Genomic DNA, 17,565 nt, shown 5'->3' with positions numbered 1-17,565 from the left:
TTGGGCAGATGTAGTCCATCTGCTACTGGGATCAGCGATAGGACAGCATCCTCTGGAAAGCTGGGATTAAGATACACAAGCATTGCACGCAAATTAGGCATCAGATTATGCACATGAGAACCAAGATGGGTCTTCTGGTATTTTGGTTGGCTTCCAGGTTCGGATTTGGAGTCCTTTATTTCTGGTGCGTGAAGGCAGCAGCTGATGTTCTTGTGCCTCAAAAGATGCTTCTGCCCCTGACATCCGGATTCCAGCACGACCGGGTGCGGTGGCAGCCCCACACTCAGCACAGGCTGTCCCCAGTCCCTACTTCCCTCCGCAGGAAAGTGGATCCTTCTGCAAACCAGCCCCAACTTGGACAGAGATACCAGAGGAAAAGGTTTCAGAGGTCCCTCCACAGGCTCTGCCCTGTCCATCACCCTTGAAACTCAGTCCCATTAGGAGCCAATAGCTTTTTGGCTGATGGGAACTGCTGCATGACACATCGGATATCATGTATAGGACTTGAAGAGGTCGATGAGAATTATCTGAATCATTCATTATCCGGTGGAGTAGTTGAGGGACTGCTGTGGTCCTTATCCTTTTAGAGAAGGATGCTCAAGCACAAAAAGGTTGAGAGATTTAGCGGAGGTCCCTAAAGGAGGAAGCATCATAGCTCAGAAACAGTGCTTGGTCCCATGCTCAGACAATTATTCTTCACTTATTTCTCATTGAAAATAGTGTTCTAAGGATTACTGTTATTATGGCAGGTCAGCTTATGCTGTAGAAACATCATAATTTAATATTTTCTACTGTTTTTTTGATGGTCCATGAATCAATCCCAGTTCACCAAGCAGTTCCCACTGTGTCTTCAGGTTAAGCTTTCTCTCTTAGGTTTTCTGTGTGCATGGTTGGTCATTGGCTCACAAGAGGGTTTTTCTGATTGTTGTTCAGAGGAACGAGGCTTTTTTTTTAAAAAATAAGGAAATCCTAAATGTTCGATCGCTGCTGGGGCTGTGCAGAAAGATTCGTTCTTCAGGCTTCCTGAATGGTTTCTTTGGTTCTCAGCAGCTCTCTCACTGTCCAAGAACAACATTGTTGTGTTGCTATTGCAACCAGACATTGACTTGGGCACCAGCAACCGGGTGGTCCTTGTCCTAAGGAGCTGATGAGACGAAGGTTGCAGGTCAGGTCTGTCTTTATCCTTCCAGCTCTAGTGCAGTTGTGAGAGGTAAATAATAGAAAGAACAGAGTGGGAAGAAGGTCTGCTGCCTGAGATATGTATCTGAGGTAATTCCAGGATAGAGGGGAGTAGTGAAATTCATATATACCCACTGGTAAATATGTATAAATGAGAGACTTGAAGAGACCTTCTGTCTATTTGGGAATAACTAGAGTTCCTCCCTAAATAAGACTCAGCAATTCATGTGGCAACTAGGGTGGTCTTGAACCAGCTTCTTGCTCCCTGGCTTTTTTTGCAGTATCTGTTTCTTTCTCTCTTTTTCATTTTCCCAGCCAAATGCTCAAACATGCCCAGAAAAGCCTGTTCTTTTCCCAGCTGGCTGCATCTCTGTGGAGGGAGCCTGTGGCCCTCTCCCATTTCAGGCCCGCTTGACCTTGCCTTGTAACCAGATGTTTCGCTGGAGAACTTGCACTTGGGAGAGCCTGGGTTGCATTCAGCTGCCGTTGAACTCTCTGCCTTGGTCAAGCAGCTGTAAATAAAAACAGCCCAAGGAAAACAAAACCTTTCCTAAACTGAGTTGGCCAAGGACAGGATTGAATCCAGAGATGCAGATGGCTGCTAGCACATCTGTGAGGCTGCAGCCAGAAGCTCATCTGCCATCTCTGATCTTCAAAGATGGGTTTCACTTAGCTGAGGGATTGTTATTTTGGGATAACAACTATTGTTCTCCTGGTTTCCAGGGGTTAGGAGATACGTGACACAGAGACCACTTCCGACACTGCCCACGCTGCATCATCCTATTTGCAGCTGTCCGTGAATTTGAGTGAGTTCCCGGCCAAGAGTATTTAGAAAGTGGTGGCTTACTGGCCTGAAAGTCGCAGAAGAAGGAATCACAAGAACACCATAGCAAAACGATTAGTCAGGGACATCCTTTCTTCTGAGAGGCTTGTCACATGCCTGTTGAGATTATTCACCCGGTGCTTGCAGACAAGCTTTCTGCAGAAATGCCCTTGTCTTCCACGCTTGATGAGAAGATGTGAGCAATGTCTTCTGGTGTTAAAACTACAGCAGGAGTTTAGATTGTCAGAAGGTTGTTCTTCAGTTTGGGAGGTGGCCACCTCTCAGAGTTCCTGTTTTGCACAAGATACAGTGGGACTGATCATTGGCTTAGATGTGGTGAGAGCTTCACTTGCAAGATGGTATCTAGAACAGGATGGGGCCCTCTTATCCTGTCATGCCAAGGTACAAGAGTTGGGGGCTGCTGCCCCAGGCTCTTCCAGCTTGGTTTGGACCTGGGCTTCAGATCTGAAAGGGCTTTTTCCGTTTGAGTAATGCTTGGGCAGGTTAGAAGGCAGAGAAGCTGTGCAAACAGTGAGATTTGCCCCATCATCTCTGAACAGAATTGGCTCTTGAGCCAGAGCCATTCTCCAGTGAAAGAGTGTGTTATTCTGAGTTGAGATCGCTGGGAGAGGGATTTCTTGGCACATGATAGCTGTTGTGCCGGGAAGGATGGAGCCCGTGTCTGAGCAGCGTACACGCAGAATCCTGTTGATACCCACATTAGTGATTTTTTCTCTGCAAGGGTCAGGCTTGCCTGTCCCCGAACATCTGCTGCCGCTCAGCAGACATCCACCACTGTGTTGAGATATTTATCCAATATTCAGTATTCCCTCAGAGCGAAATGTGCCATCTCCTGCTCCTACATATGTGCTAGCTCCACTTTCCACAGCCGAGTACCACCTTGCCGTAGGAAATGCTGAGGTGACCTGGCTATAGCCCACAGCCACTTTCTCCTCTGATCTATCTCTGGCCCCATAAATCATTTTTAATAACCAGAGTGCTCTTAATGCAGCAGTTCTAATGTGGGCTAGATCTGTTTAACCTAATCTGAGTATTAAAGCTGGTCACAGTGATATCTGAGCACCTGTGACTTCCTCAGACCAGCTAGAATTTAGGACTGCGAAGCCAATGGCTTCTCCTGTTCATGCTGTACTGACACATCCCTCTTGGGGTGATTAATACCCTCCAGAGATGGCATTGAGGTCGGTTACACCAAGGTAAAGAAGAGATGAACGGGGCTGTAGAGCAGATATTCCTTCCAGATTCTCAAATGAAAAAATTTTCAGACTTTCCAGACCTTGGCTTCAGCATCTCAGGGAGACATTGTTGTGTTGTGAGAAGCTCTGGGGGTAGCATTTCTCAGCCAACTGGGCACAAGGAAAGAGCTGGAAAGAGGAAGGGATCTGATAACGCTATTTTGCCCTCCATGCTTAGATCGACACTTCACTCTGTTTCAAACATCCGCTTCATCATTCCTGCTGTCCAATATCCCATTATGGCCCCAGCAAGAGCTATTTTAATCCCTCATCATTCATCAGGAGGCCCCTTCCTGTTCCCTTTCTGTCTGGTCCCGCGTGCATGTATGTGCATCTCTCCACCAAGAAATCCCCCGTGCCCGCTGCTGTTGGAAAGGTCACCCAGGGATATTCTCACAAACAGCAGGTGTAAAATTAACAACTGGTGCGATTCCAATCATCTGGCAGGAAGGAAAACATTGGACAATAGGTAGAGCCAGGGTAAAGTTTCCAGCTGAAGGCTCATTGCCTGATATAGGGCGGCAGATCGGTGGGCTGGGAACTCTCCTAAGAATGTGAAACCGATAGGGTATTAGCAGGACCTCTCTGCCCCTCCAACACAATTGTTTTCAGCTTGCTCAAAAATATTTGGAAATGTTACTGAGCAGGACGTGTGGGCTAGAAAGCATCCTCCAGCCAATCAGCCGAATAGGTTGCAGCCCTCCCCTTGAATTTCATGCTTTTATTTTCCCTGATGGAAGGGAAGGTGAATCTTCCATGATTAATTTAGGGATCTTAAAGCATTTTGGATGAGTTCCTGCAGCACACTAACAAGTGGTGCTCTCAAGGATTAAGGAAATTGTGGAGAGATGGCAAGGTAGATGGGTGAATATATGATCAATACGGATTCTGATCCATTATCATTTTTGTTAGTGGGACTGATTTTAGCTACATAAAACAATGTGAGTATCACTCGATGATGGCATCTTGAAGGTATAAGTCTTTTGGAGGCATGAATGGTAGATCTTGTTAGACCTTGACTAGTGTCAACAGCCAGAATGGTAGCTTGAATCCTTGAGTACAAGAGTAAGATTTAGTGTATGATCCAGGCTGTGGATGTACCCAAGGGAAGTTGGCAGCACGAAACACAGTGAAGAAGATGGAGAATGGAAAAGGTTGTTGGGAAGTTGGTTTATACCGTGGTGAACCAGGTTGTTCTGCAAGTATTAGAGAGTTCCCAGCATAGAGAAAGAGGTTTTAACTAACACACAGCCTTTCCTCCGCTTGAGTTCGAACACAGAAGTCTTGCCCCATCCACCACAATATAATTAGTGGGCAAAAGGTGATCTTGTGGGTCACTGAGCCCATGTCGGGACCCCGTGGCGCTCGCTCGCAGGGACATCACACGTGGGCTGTGCTGACAAAGGATGCCTGGGCTGAGAGGAGGTCTGATACCGCCGTGTCACCCTGACGTACGTTGTCAGCAGCGCCGCTATCGCCAACGAGAGCAAGGGGGTGGACAGAAATTCTCCCCTTCAATTGGGCGAATTTGACACCTTCTCGTTCTTGTGTCCTCGCGGCTCGGCCACTTGACATTTCTAAAACATTCTCAAGCAAGTTCACTGGAAAAACTATCCCATGTCAGGAGCTGGTGATGTCAAGGCTAATAACAGTCCTGGGGTCAAATCCTTCTGATCCTTCAGGCAAGGACCTCAAGATTTGGCACCAAGTCAACCACAAGGTCTGTCACGTTGATGATGGCTTATCATGAATCCTAGCAGAAGCCTTTCCCAAACAAAGTGCGTTTGTTTGGTTTTCCATGTAGGAAAAGGTTAGCAGTTTCCAAAAACGGGTTCTCTCTTCCTTGCGTGGAGCAGCGAGCAAAACCACTGAGCTTAGAAGGGGACAACAGCACTTTGCCTTAGAGCAGGTGATGGGGACGGTGATAAATCTTTGTCTGGGAAATTATTCTCTCCCCTTCTGGAATGGCGCAAGCTGATTGCTTGCATGTCTGGAGGTGCTGGGGTTTTTTGTTTGTTTTTGTTTTTCCTGTGTCCCCTTCCATCATTTGGATGTTAACAATACCACTTGGCTGCCTTTGTGAATGTTACAATGGATCTCAGAAAGAGGGAGATGGCCGTATTGGGAAATGCACGGCTGGATGTCGGGTAGAGAGATAGCGGGGATCTTACTGGCTCGCACTTGTGCCGCAGTGAAAAAAAGCAATTATAGGATGACATTCACTTTGCTGTTACATTATAATCTTGACAGCGTGTTGAGAATGATGCCATTGGAATGGTGTCCAAAATGATAATTATAACCACTTCCTATTTTTAATTTATTCTTAATAAGAGAAACAGTGGTCATCATCCTAACAGTAATGATTCTGCTCCACCCTTCCAGATGTCAGAACGAGATACAGCTCAGGGTAACAAACACTGATGTGTCTCTACAGGCCTTTCTTCTGAACCCAGAACTCCTGTGCGACCCAGCCCGTCCAGACACATGCATCAGCAGGTACAAACAGGGCTACAGAAAATGCTGTATCTGCTTCTCCGTTGGCCTCATTTTACAAGGGAATATTTGAATCATGGGAAATAAGGTGACTTGTTCCATGTCCCTTGGTGAGTCAGTGATAGAGAACAGCTTCAGCTGTTCGCCTCTCCCCATATTTCTCTGTCAAATGGCCTTTTTGCTGTTTTTTAGAAGGTTCCTAAATATGTAAGCTGATGTTCGGAATTGCTGAGTCCCCACTAGTTCCTCTCCAGGCAGTACCGAAACAAAATACCCACAGGGAGAGCTGTCTCGTTTTGACTAATAGCAACTGCTAACGGTTATTCCTCTTCATACACTCGTACAAGTTTTTGCAGGTGGGCCCCAGCTCTCTCCACCCATCCAATCTGGTGCACGCAGAAGCAGCACAAGACAAGGAGGACCACAGCAGACAGCCCTCACTTTCCTGAACTACAATGACCTGACTATTCCACACATCCATCCTAAAGACACACCTGACCGTGGCAAGTCCTTTGGCTGAGAGGTTTTGAACTGCAGTTGTCAAAAATCTCAGCTGAGGGAGAGCTGGTCCACATGTCTTGGCTGAGTGATGCTTTGCTTCTGAACAGCATTCGACTTATTTTTTCCCATTTTGTAAAGCACTAATCTCCTTCTGGCTTATAGAACATTTCTGTATGATCTCTCTCCATTGAAGGTCAGATTTTATCTGTCTTCTGAGATCCTAGAACCAAGGTTCTGCTGTGCCAGAAAAGCAGAAAGGAGAAGACTACATGAGGTTAGCAACATCTGAGCAAAACAGTGTTCATGGCTCAGACAGCAATTCTAATTATCCAGCACTTAGGCATCAAGAAGACTCAGATAAGAGGTCTCAGATTTAGCTCCTCTCTTCTCTCTGCAAGTTAATGTGCCGCTTTTCTTCCTTTTTTTTAAGCAGACAATCAAATCTGTGATAGCAAATTTCATGTTGAAAGGAAAAGATTGTCCTTACAGAGAATGGAAAGAACCATTTTGGCTCTGGAGTGAGTTTTGTGATCCACCTGAGGCACAGGTGGCTGTCAGCTCACACACACTAAACTAGTGAGCTTGGTGCGAGGGTAGCTGGTAGCTTTTTATATACAGGATATCAGACCAGATGGGTGGTCCCGTCCGGCCTCAAAATACTTGAGTCCATGATATATCATTTGCCATACTGGGTAAAACCTGACTGAGCTCCTAATACACTTCCACCAGGGCTATTTATACACTGTGACAATGCAGGAACCTGGTTACTAACTTTTGCCTTAAATCTGAGAAGAGTCAATTGACAATCATTTAGTTCCAGCAGTACTAGATCATATGAAAACCTCAACAAAAGCTCTACCCTATAACCCCATCCATTTCACCTCCATTGCAAGGGGCTGGATTGCCAAAGCTCACCAAGCTGACAGGAGCTGGGTCCCTTCCTTCCCTGGAGGATTTGTACGGGTCAGCCCCTCTCACACGTAAGCTCTTGTCTTCTGGCAGTTTCTTCCTAGTAGAGCTTCCGAATTCTGCTTCTCACTGCACAGCCACCCACAAACAGCTTTTCAGTCATCTGAATGCTCGTAGATCACTAGCATATAGCAAAACTAGCATGCGCATACAACCTATACATTGATCCAACAGCACCGTGTTGAGGCTTGTCTTTACTTTCTGGGATGGATGATCATCACCTTCAGAAGAGCTTCTTCTTTAACACCTTGCTTCTAAAAGGTTATCAGTCCAATCGAACCCTTTTTTCTACCAAAATATATGGCTCTGAACCCTCTCCTACTTCTGAGTGATGCCCGTGGCACTCACCCACTCTACCTACTTCTAGTTACCCAGGGATGTCAGCAAAAACTTCTGTAGGGTGCTGACACCTGGTGTGAGGCTTATGCAGCAGAAAAGCTCTGATTCTCTGAGCATTTTCCATCTACCACAGAGTCAGTCAAATCTCTCCTCCTGCATGTCCTCGGCATTATGCTATGGGGTGGAGAGGAATCAATGGTCTGAATCTAAAACTCTCCTGCCCTTCTTTTCCCACATGAGTTAACTCCCAGCCCTCGCTTGCTTCTGCTCCAGCCCCCTTCTGAGCGTGCTCTCATTAAGACCCCAGAGGGAGGAGGTGATGCTCTGAAATTGTCTTAATTGCTCTTGTTGATGCTGGTTACGATGGCAATAAGTTGCCATGCAGAGGAGGCTTTCTTCAGATGTGCAAGTTCCCCATTGTTCCGTATTCTGAAGAATTGTCTGTAGGCAGCTCCGAGTCATTTACAACAATAGATTAATAGGAAGATCAGTAATACTGGGTGACTCACAGTCACACACACGCGAGACCCGCCAGTCGCTGTGACCTGCCACTGGATTTGAAGGGAGGTTAAATGTTGCTGCGATGCTCTTGCAGGATGCTGAGGAGATAACGCTCTGCACTAGCACAGCTGCTGCTATCCGGGAGCTCCCCAACCTGAATGAAGAATGATGTTTTGCTGGGGCAGGCGATGACTGGTACACTTGCTGGAAAGCATGGAACTGGAACAGAGTGTATCTTTCGTCCCATGTAAATTCACACGTGCTAGAGTTTAAACAGGAGTCAGGAATCTTGACTTTTAGTCCCTGATCCATCTGCCAAGCACTCCATCATCCAGACACTAAAGAGTGTCTTTTATGTGTGTTGTGTGCTACTTGTCCTGTATCCCATTTATCACCCTTGACAAACGACAGAGAACAGCTCCGTCTCACAGGTTCTTCTGTAGACCTCTGCAGTACAGTGCAGTGACACATTGGAAATGATGTTGTGATACCCCAGCTCTGGCTTTGCCCCTCCTGTCCCAGTGTTCAGAGTTAGGGCTTTAAGCTGGGACTGACTGATCACTATCAGAGACACCCTACATCCCTCTGATCCATCCCTTCCATCAAGAGGTCTGTGTGCCTTCTTTTCCCCTATATCCCTGGCTCAAGTTTGTATGTGTTCTCCTACTATGTCCCCATTCACCCAGGGTCCACCATTCTCCTTCCATGTGCCAGACACTCTGTACATCCCCTGCCTCTCTCACCCATCACCCTCTCTACTTCTCCCCTGCTGTCAGGAGCTCACCATTCCCCCCATATTTCCTTTCTCCCATGCTGGGTGAAAGGGGAAATGCCCACTCCCATTTTTTCTCCCTGTTTGGGAGGTAAATTATTCAAACAGTCATAAAAACAGGCAGAACTGAGAGGAAAACTGGGTTGTGCTAGAAGGAATTTACAGCTGTCACCAACCTGCTCTTGACTCTGAAGTCCATTATGGACCTGGGTTTAAGCTGCTGAAACTCCTCACCAGTTTCATGTTTTCTGCATATTTTTAGCCTTTGGATGCTGACAACAGCCCCATAATTTCCAGTGTCGGTTCGGTTTGGTGCTCTGTGTTACCATATTGTGCATATTCCAGCAAACAGACAAGTGGAGAAATGTTCCCCAGCTGAGTGTGAAAAATTGCCTTGCTCAGTCCATAAGTAATGTGCTTCGTTAAGTTGAGCTAATTTTCTTCCCCATATAAAACAGTGCAGTTTCTGCATAATTTTGTGCATTACAAAACCACCAGATCTCAAGAGCTTGATGGTGGGCCAGGCCCCAAGTGTGTCACTAAGCAATTACTGCCTCCTCGCCTGCCTCAAGCTGAATAAAACCTTGAGACAGAAGCCAAAGACCTGACCCCTGATTAGATCCGTGTGCTTTTCCATATTCATAACAACAGGAGTGTGCTTATTCTGGGTCAGCAAAGGGCTGACTCAGTGTCCTTATCTTATATATAGCCCCAAAGAGGGTGTCTAGGAAAGACTAGGCAGACTTTTGTTCCATAAATATGTATTTCATTTGGAAATATAACTTATATAAATGGTTAGAAGTTCTATGTAATTAGTAACCTTCAGTGGATTTATCTTCCACAAACTTTTCCAGACTCTCCTTAAGTTCATGTACATTTTTTAGCCTCTTCAGTATCATGTGGCAAGGAGTTCCTCAGCTTAACCACACATCTCCTTCCATCTGAACCTGAAATCCCCGTGTTCCCAGGAGGTGTTGAACCACCAAACTTTTAGCTAGCAGTGATACACGTTCACAAGATCTTGAATTAGCCAGATATTTAACAGTAAAGTTTGTCTACTTGCTCCATCCATTTGAATCCACTATCTGCTGTAAATCTGCGCTGCAGTGTAGTCACCATGCTGGAAGGAGAAATGGAGAAGAACTTGAAGATCTTTGAATGAAATAGTGCAAAGCACCTGCGTCAGGTACCAGTGGTCACCTGCAAAACAGTCCCCTTGAAGTCACCACGTGCTGCCAACACCAGACGGTGACAACTTCCAAGCTTTGGAGCAGACCTGGTTGATGATCCAGAAGAGGGCAATGGTGACACATCCTCACTGATGCTCTGAGCACCAAATCAGCGGAGGACAGCCACTGTGGGAATGTAGCCAAATAGCCAAACCACCTTGGCTAGCAAATCTGCATGTTCCTGGCTGTTTTGTGGCAAGCAGATTGAAGTGGGAGGCAGCTTTCAGCTACTGTCTCAGGTCAGATGGGACTGTCAGTCAATTGTTAATCATGACTCTTCTTCTTACTAATTTCTGTAACTTCTATCACCATGGCAGCTAACTGCCGTGGAAAGATTCACCCAGAAAAAAGAAGACAACCAAACTTTTCATAGCAAGGGAACAGGAACCAGCGACAAAGGAGGGGAGGGAGAGATCTGTAAATTGTCTTCTAGGAGAGTCTAACGCCTGGCTCTGAGAGCTGGTCAGGTTTGGCTTTGCATGGTACAACGAGGGTGGTGAGAGCCTGGCCCAGGTTGCCCAGAGAGGTGGTGGATGAACCATCCCTGGAGACATCCCAGGCCAGGCTGGACGGGGCTCTGAGCAACCTGAGCTGGTGAAGATGTCCCTGCTCATGGCAGGGGTGGCACTGGATGAGCTTTAAAAGTCCCTTCCAACCCAAACTATTCCATGATTCTATCCATGGGAGTCAAAGCCTTTATTCTGAGTGCCTTTTGCTGAGAGCTTATGTTCAGGTTACCTGGTCCCAGCACAGCACATGACGAATGTGTGGTACCTGTTCATTGCACTGCATGCTGGACACTGCGATTTTTCTTACTCTATGCCGATGACTGCATTATTATCACATCTTCTCTGCCCTGACCTGGGCAGTCGATCAGTTTTAATCTTTGGTGATGGCTTTGTGTCCACATAGGGAGGGAGGAGGAGAAATTCAACAGCACTTTGAGCTCTGATAAATTTTTAAACTTCCTCCTTTTCTGCTTATTTTGTACCTTTTGTCCTGATGCTGAATGTGTTCTTTCCCCATGCATCACTCGCAGAGGAATATCATGGAGACAAAATGCCACGCAGACATCACAGGGCATTTTACCTGTGGGGCTGGACACAAGGTCACAGGCTGGGACCAGACAGGGCTCTAGGACAACTGACCGCTTCTGCCACTGCAGCAGCCCCCAGGAACATGGTGACCTGAGTACTTCTGTGACATGGGGAGAGCAGGTTGCATGGGATCATTAAAACAGGAGCTGGTTTAATTGCTGTTTTGCAGCCACACCACGCAATTCTGGCTAAAATGACTGTGTCTGGCCCATTCAGCAGCTTTCATTCCTGATTAAGCTTTCCAGCCTGTAGGTATCTTCTCTCACACCTGTCTTACCATTTCCATTTAGAAGGGTTTAATTTAGAAGCCCATTGTACCTGGTCCTGCACAGACCAAGCCAATTTATTTTACATAATTCCTCAGCACTTTAGGGAAGCAGAGCTGTTCTAAGTCCTTTCTAAAGGGAAGGATGGACTCGTGCTTCAGATATTGCTTTGAGATCCAGGAGAAAGGGACCCTGTTCTAACACCGTTCACGGATTTCCCAAGACCTCTATCAAATCACTTATCCTGCTTTGAACATAACTTCTGCATCTGGAAAATAATCAAGATAACACACTTCCCCTACCTCTGATTTTAGGAGGATAAGCATAGTATCTATATGGCATCAAAGTCATCATTTTCTGTGCTTTGCAAATAGAATAAAAATCTGATTTCTGTTTTGGAGGGACTACAGTGTGTAAGTGCAAGATGGGGACAACAGGCAGGTGCAAGTCTGATGGGAAAGAATGAAACAAGGGAGAGCTGAGGGGCAAATAGACCCTGGGCACTGCCCACCAGCTGCTGTCAGCATTTCCATCAGCATCTCGTCAGGGATGCGCGGGGAGATAACGAATCGCTCGACTCGCTCTGTGGGCGTTCGCAGGAAGCGTGAGGGAGAGGCAGAGGACAAGGCACACGAGGGGCGGTTTGAGAATCCACGTGGGTGATCTCCCCAGCAAGGCTGGGGGACAGGAGGCTCCGTGATGTGCCTGAGGGAGGCACAAACAGCCCCCTCCTTGGCAGGGAGCTCAGCTGGCAAGATTTGATCTTTTTGTTCACTTGAGGGTTTCTGTTTGTTCACTACATCATAGAATCACAGAACAGTTCGGGTTGGAAGGGACCTTCCCATCTCCCCCAGCGCCACCCCTGCCATGAGCAGGGACATCTTCACCAGCTCAGGTTGCTCAGAGCCCTGTCCAGCCTGGCCTGGGATGTCTCCAGGGATGGTTCATCCACCACCTCTCTGGCCAACCTGGGTCAGGCTCTCACCACCCTCAGGTCCAACAATTTCTTCTTGTCATCTGACCTGAATCTCCTTACCTTTAATGTAAAACCAACACCCCTTGTCCTGTTGCAACAGGCCCTGCTATAAAAATCTGTCCCCACCTTTCTTTTTGCCACCCCCTCCCCCTTATAGGTCCTGGACCTTGCTTTTCAAGGCTCTTTTCCTTCTCTTTCATTGTCACAGCCACAGCAACACGTGAGTTTGAGAATTTGTGTGCAGGGGAAGATGAATTTGCACTGAGGAGGTGACTTGATTCCTTTGCAGACCCTACTGAAGCCAGTAGATCAGAAGCCGGGTGCTCTCCATCCACAGGGCCACGGGCATCGGTGAACCTTCCAGTGGCTACGTGCCCTCCAGAGCTCTCATCACTGTCAGTCAAGCTCTTCCCAAAAAACAGTAGCGAAGGAAGCTCAAGAAGTATTGCTTTTTAATTTCAGTGCTGCTACAGTCACTGACGTCCTCGCTAATCCTCTTGCGGCAGCAATCTGCTAATCAAAAACTCTTTGCTCGCCACTTTGGCATAATTCTGGGAAGGCAACGGGAGTGCAGAGATGCTCAATTCCTCCCCCTCCACACACCTTCCATTGTCTTCAGGACTGACAGCTCTGATGTGGAGCAATGATAAAAGCCAGCTGATGCTCTCAGCGCCCCGGTACAATTGCACCGCAGGGAAAAAGGCGACTTTCTCTGACTCATCCGAGCCGCCTGGAGCTGGAGATGCCTTGCACGCGTGCTGCCTCCTGGCACCGCTCATCACAGAGAAGTGCACCTTCTGTGGGTTCTGGATACCACCCTGTGAGGCAGGAGTTGACCGTAGGCCTTTGAAAGGGCCGACATTGGTGGCCAGTCATCCTTTGAGATGCTAGAAAAACCCACAGGAAAACGAAAATGAGTTGTTTGCAGATCTCTGCTGAAATCTTTGGTGCGTATGGAGGAATAAAGGTAGTCGGTTGGATATTCCTCTGCTTGACCTGTGTTCAGGGGTGTACAGCAAAGCATTTGTGCAACTTCTGAGGGGTGAGCTATGACAGTAACACCTCTCCTTCAGCTTCTCACGTGCCCGTCCTTATGGACGGGGTTGAACCAGGGTTGAATTTCTGGGAGGCTCCAAAATGCAAGGGACCCAGGCTCAAGAAGCATCAGGAGTGCCAAGCCAAGATGGGAAGGACATTCCAAGAGGGGAATTTGGACTGCAATGTGAACTTCTGGGTGACCTTGAAGAAAATGGCTCCATGCTGCCCATCCTGACCAGGTCAGCATCTGAAATTTCCATTATGGAGCGTAGAAACTCAGGGGTCATTTCTGTTTCATTTTTCACTTTTTCCCAAACATGACATTGAATGAGAGGCATTAGGAGCTCCTCCTATAAATAGGATCACCCCTGTCAAAGCTGGTTAAGTCATACCCAGCGTCAAGCCCGTAAACAAGGTGCCTCTCAGATGCACTGTCTGGAGGGTGCAGCGGGTGGACAGGGAAGTTTGGCAGCTCCCTGTTTGCTATTTGGCGTTGGGACACCAGCTATTTTCAAGGCAACAGACATAATCATCCCCAGCTCCCACCGGGAGTATCTGGGGAGTGTTGCAGGACAGAGGTGATATAGTTGAGGACCACTGCTGTGTGTTGTAGCAGAAGCAAAGCTCCATCTGCATTGTAAGGCGTGAAGGGTGCAGGTGCTGGGACCTCCATGGCTGCTGTCACAGCAGGGGTTAAATGCTCAGATTTCATCTGTTCCTTCAAGGTCTTTTCCCAGTTCTACCCCAGAGATCTGGGACCTGGAAAGCCTGCACTTTCAGATTACTCGATTTCTCCTGGAGGGAGCTGTACTTTGCTCTTCCTAAAGATGGGGACAGACTATTTAGCAGGGTCTGTTGTGATAGGACAAGGGGTGATGGTTTTAAACTAGAAGAGGGGAGATTCAGGCTGGACATGAGGAAGACATTTTTTACATTGAGAGTGGTGAGAGCCTGGCCCAGGTTGGCCAGAGAGGTGGTGGATGAACCATCCCTGGAGACATCCCAGGCCAGGCTGGATGGGGCTCTGAGCAACCTGAGCTGGTGAAGATGTCCCTGCTCATGGCAGCGGTGGCACTGGGGGAGCTGGGAAGATCTCTTCCAACCCATACAATTCTATGATTCTTTAGCTCCATGAGAAGCAGCATTTTCAGTGGCATCCCTTACAAAGCGGCTTTGCTGTACTAGAAGTCAGCTGGGCATGGCAGTGAAGCACAGAAAGCAAAGATCTTTGAAACAAGAGTGTGCAAATGTCCTCACCCGGTGCCAGCTGCAGGGACATCTGGATGGAGCTGGCTCAGCAGAGCTGTGGAGATCACCAGGGAGCTGGTAGCTGAGCATCTCAGGGTAGCAGGACCTGATGCAGGGACTCTGGGGTCCCTTTTGTTTTCCTTCTCACCCCTGGGAGCTTCTTCCCACCAAACTTTGCCTCTTCACTTAACTTTGTGCTGCTCTATGGCTGGGGGCTGCAAGGAACCTGTTCTGCTGAAGTGATGCAAGTGAATCTGTCTTCAAAAAGCAAAGAATATATGTATATATATTTTTTTTTTAAATTTAATTTTTTTTAAATAGATATTTTCTGTGGTCTGATTTCCCCACAGATCCACAAGCAGCTGCATCAGTACAGCTGAGGGGGTGGAAAACCGAAGTGGGGGCAGAAAGGAACAAAAACTTTCTAAGACAGTTCTGCTGAAAATGTTCTGTACCCATATGGAGACCTATAGCCGCTTGTCTGGTTCTTGTGTGTGGTGACACAGCCAGCAGAGTGAAGATTTGCTTGGGAGGCGCTTAACAGGGGAGGAATCGCTACTTGTTCTGAGATCAGCTAATTTTATCCTGTGTCCTCGGAAGCCAGCCCTTTTTCTACTTCGCTTGCACAATAGACATCCTATAGCGTTTTACAGAATTACCAGGGTTTCCCTCCCGCCACCGCCGCACGCAGCAGCCTGGCCCCCCCAACCCCCCCAGCAGAGCCTGGATGTCAGTCCCGCATTCCCCGGAAGGCTGCTGGAGCACTTGGGATTCCTCGGAAATGGAAACCTTGCTAGCAACGCAGGGTAGAGTTACACTAATTCTTTGCTGTTTGGGATCAAGCTGAAGCCTGCTGCTTAATGGGGGATAAGTGGATGTCATGCCGTCAGTCAATAGCACTACACACACACGCGGAGCCGTTCGGGTTACTGATTTCCAAAAGAGAGAGTCTCCCTCACGAACCCTGCAACACACTGACTCAGCCTTGAGCCTTTTGACTTTATTTTTCTTTCTTTATAAAGTCACTTGTATTTTCAATTCTTCCCACCCCACTTATTCATTTTTTTTCCCACTTATTCATTTTTTTCCCCCATAAAAGTTTTCAGCTTGTCAAACAACTCTCCCTCTCCCTGTCTTTTTTTTTTCCTCTTCGCCTTTTGCAGTGGGAGGAAAGATAATAATAAAAGGAGCAGTTTTCAAATAATAAACCCCATGTGTTACCTGGGAACTGTCTCTCAGCATCCAAATACCCGCTGGGGCAGAGATCGCCGGGTCCCCACTGTTGTTTTGTGCCCGCCAGACACTGTGTGTGTTCTGTCACCAAATGCTCCTGTCAGGTCTGTCACTTGGTACAAGCAGGACTGACTGGACTCTTATAAAATAGAATTTCCCTTTACACCTCCCTGCTAAGTGCTCTTCACTCCTTCCCTTCCTCCCGGCAGAGGAAATTGCTGCTTTTTGGCTGGTGCCGTGGTAGTTCTCAGACCAGAGGAACGAGTTTGGGACTGTTTGTGATCTATGCCTTGTCATCTTTGGCAGCCCTTTGGTCCTGCCTGACAAGCGATAGGACAAGAGGAAATGGCCTCAAGTTGCACCAGGGGAGGTTTATACTGGATATTAGTTGATTTGGTTTATATTGTATGTAGGCTGTGGTCTCTACAACATCAGCCACCCAAAAGATGAGGGTCTGGCTTGGGTCGCTGCAAAGGTAGAGCTGGAGGCAACATCTGGAGCTGCTGCAGAAAAGCTCCTTTTTCTCCACACTGCTAGATTTTGCTGGCTGTAACAAACCTCTCCCTTGGCTGCAGGGACCGCGCTCCGGCGCCGGGAAAGAGGCATTGCTCATCCTGCTCATCCCTTCATTACAGGAGTTTTGGGAATCTTTGTAAATAAGCCAAGAACATGAGAAGTAGAAATTCCTCCTGTCCCTGGCCCTGCCTGACACTCCACAGATCCATTGTTCTTGGCTTCTTTCTCCTTCCTAAGGCCTCAGAGGAGTTCTTCCAACAACACACCACCCTGCTCAGCCTCTTCCACTAATTAGCAGTTAGCCATTAACTAGCCATGAGTAATTCCATCAATCAGCCCGTCTCTTGACTATCTCCTTCCCCAGGTGCTGGCAATGCCACTTTAGCACCAACAAAAGAGGAGCACTCAAGAGCTATATATACATATATAAGTGCTTCTGTAGGACCTCTTTGTTCTTGCAAACTTTATAGTGCTCCTGGTTTCAGCCAGTCCCCAAAGAGCTGAGGATCAGCCCATATCCTTATTGTGAGGAGTCCTGCATTCTGGGTGTGCTGCCAGAGGGGAATTGGACCTTTCTGCCATTATTTTTCTTGTAAGGACTGTGTGAGGATGCCAGGAAGGCTTTGAAACAACCCATAGTGTCCAGTGACCTGCTCAGACACGATGGATCCATTATGGTAAGAAATAAGCTGTATGTGTTGCAATAGAAACTGTTTAATAAAATAAATGTTTTCAAAGGAGAAGGAAAGTAGCAGGAACCAGCAGGAGAAAGGATGTTTTCAACTGTTGAAGGGGATTCTGGAGAAAGAGAGATCCTTTTAAAGTGTGAAATGGTGTCAGTAGGAACATCATATTGTTATTCCTTTAATGAGAGCAGTGAGCTGAAAATGAGAGGACTTGCAGGTCACCCCAGGTAGGAGGAGAAAGTGGCAATGGCGTGGAGGTTCCTTTGAGGTGCTCCGGTCCTACAAAGAAAGGACGTGCTCCTGTTCACCCGAACCTAGCAGGGATCAGAAGAAGGGGACATGGCCACACTTGCAGCTCAGGCATCTTTGGTTCTGTCTCTTCTCTGGACTGTGCTGAGCCTGGAATTTCCTTACTGCTTTTCTCCCTTTTCGGTGTTTTTTCC

The sequence above is a fragment of the Patagioenas fasciata genome, chromosome 15 (genome assembly GCF_037038585.1).
Source record: "Patagioenas fasciata isolate bPatFas1 chromosome 15, bPatFas1.hap1, whole genome shotgun sequence".
NCBI classification, from domain to species: Eukaryota; Metazoa; Chordata; class Aves; order Columbiformes; family Columbidae; genus Patagioenas; species Patagioenas fasciata.
The sequence above is the reverse complement of the archived record's forward strand: the minus strand, read 5'-3'. Positions refer to the sequence as shown.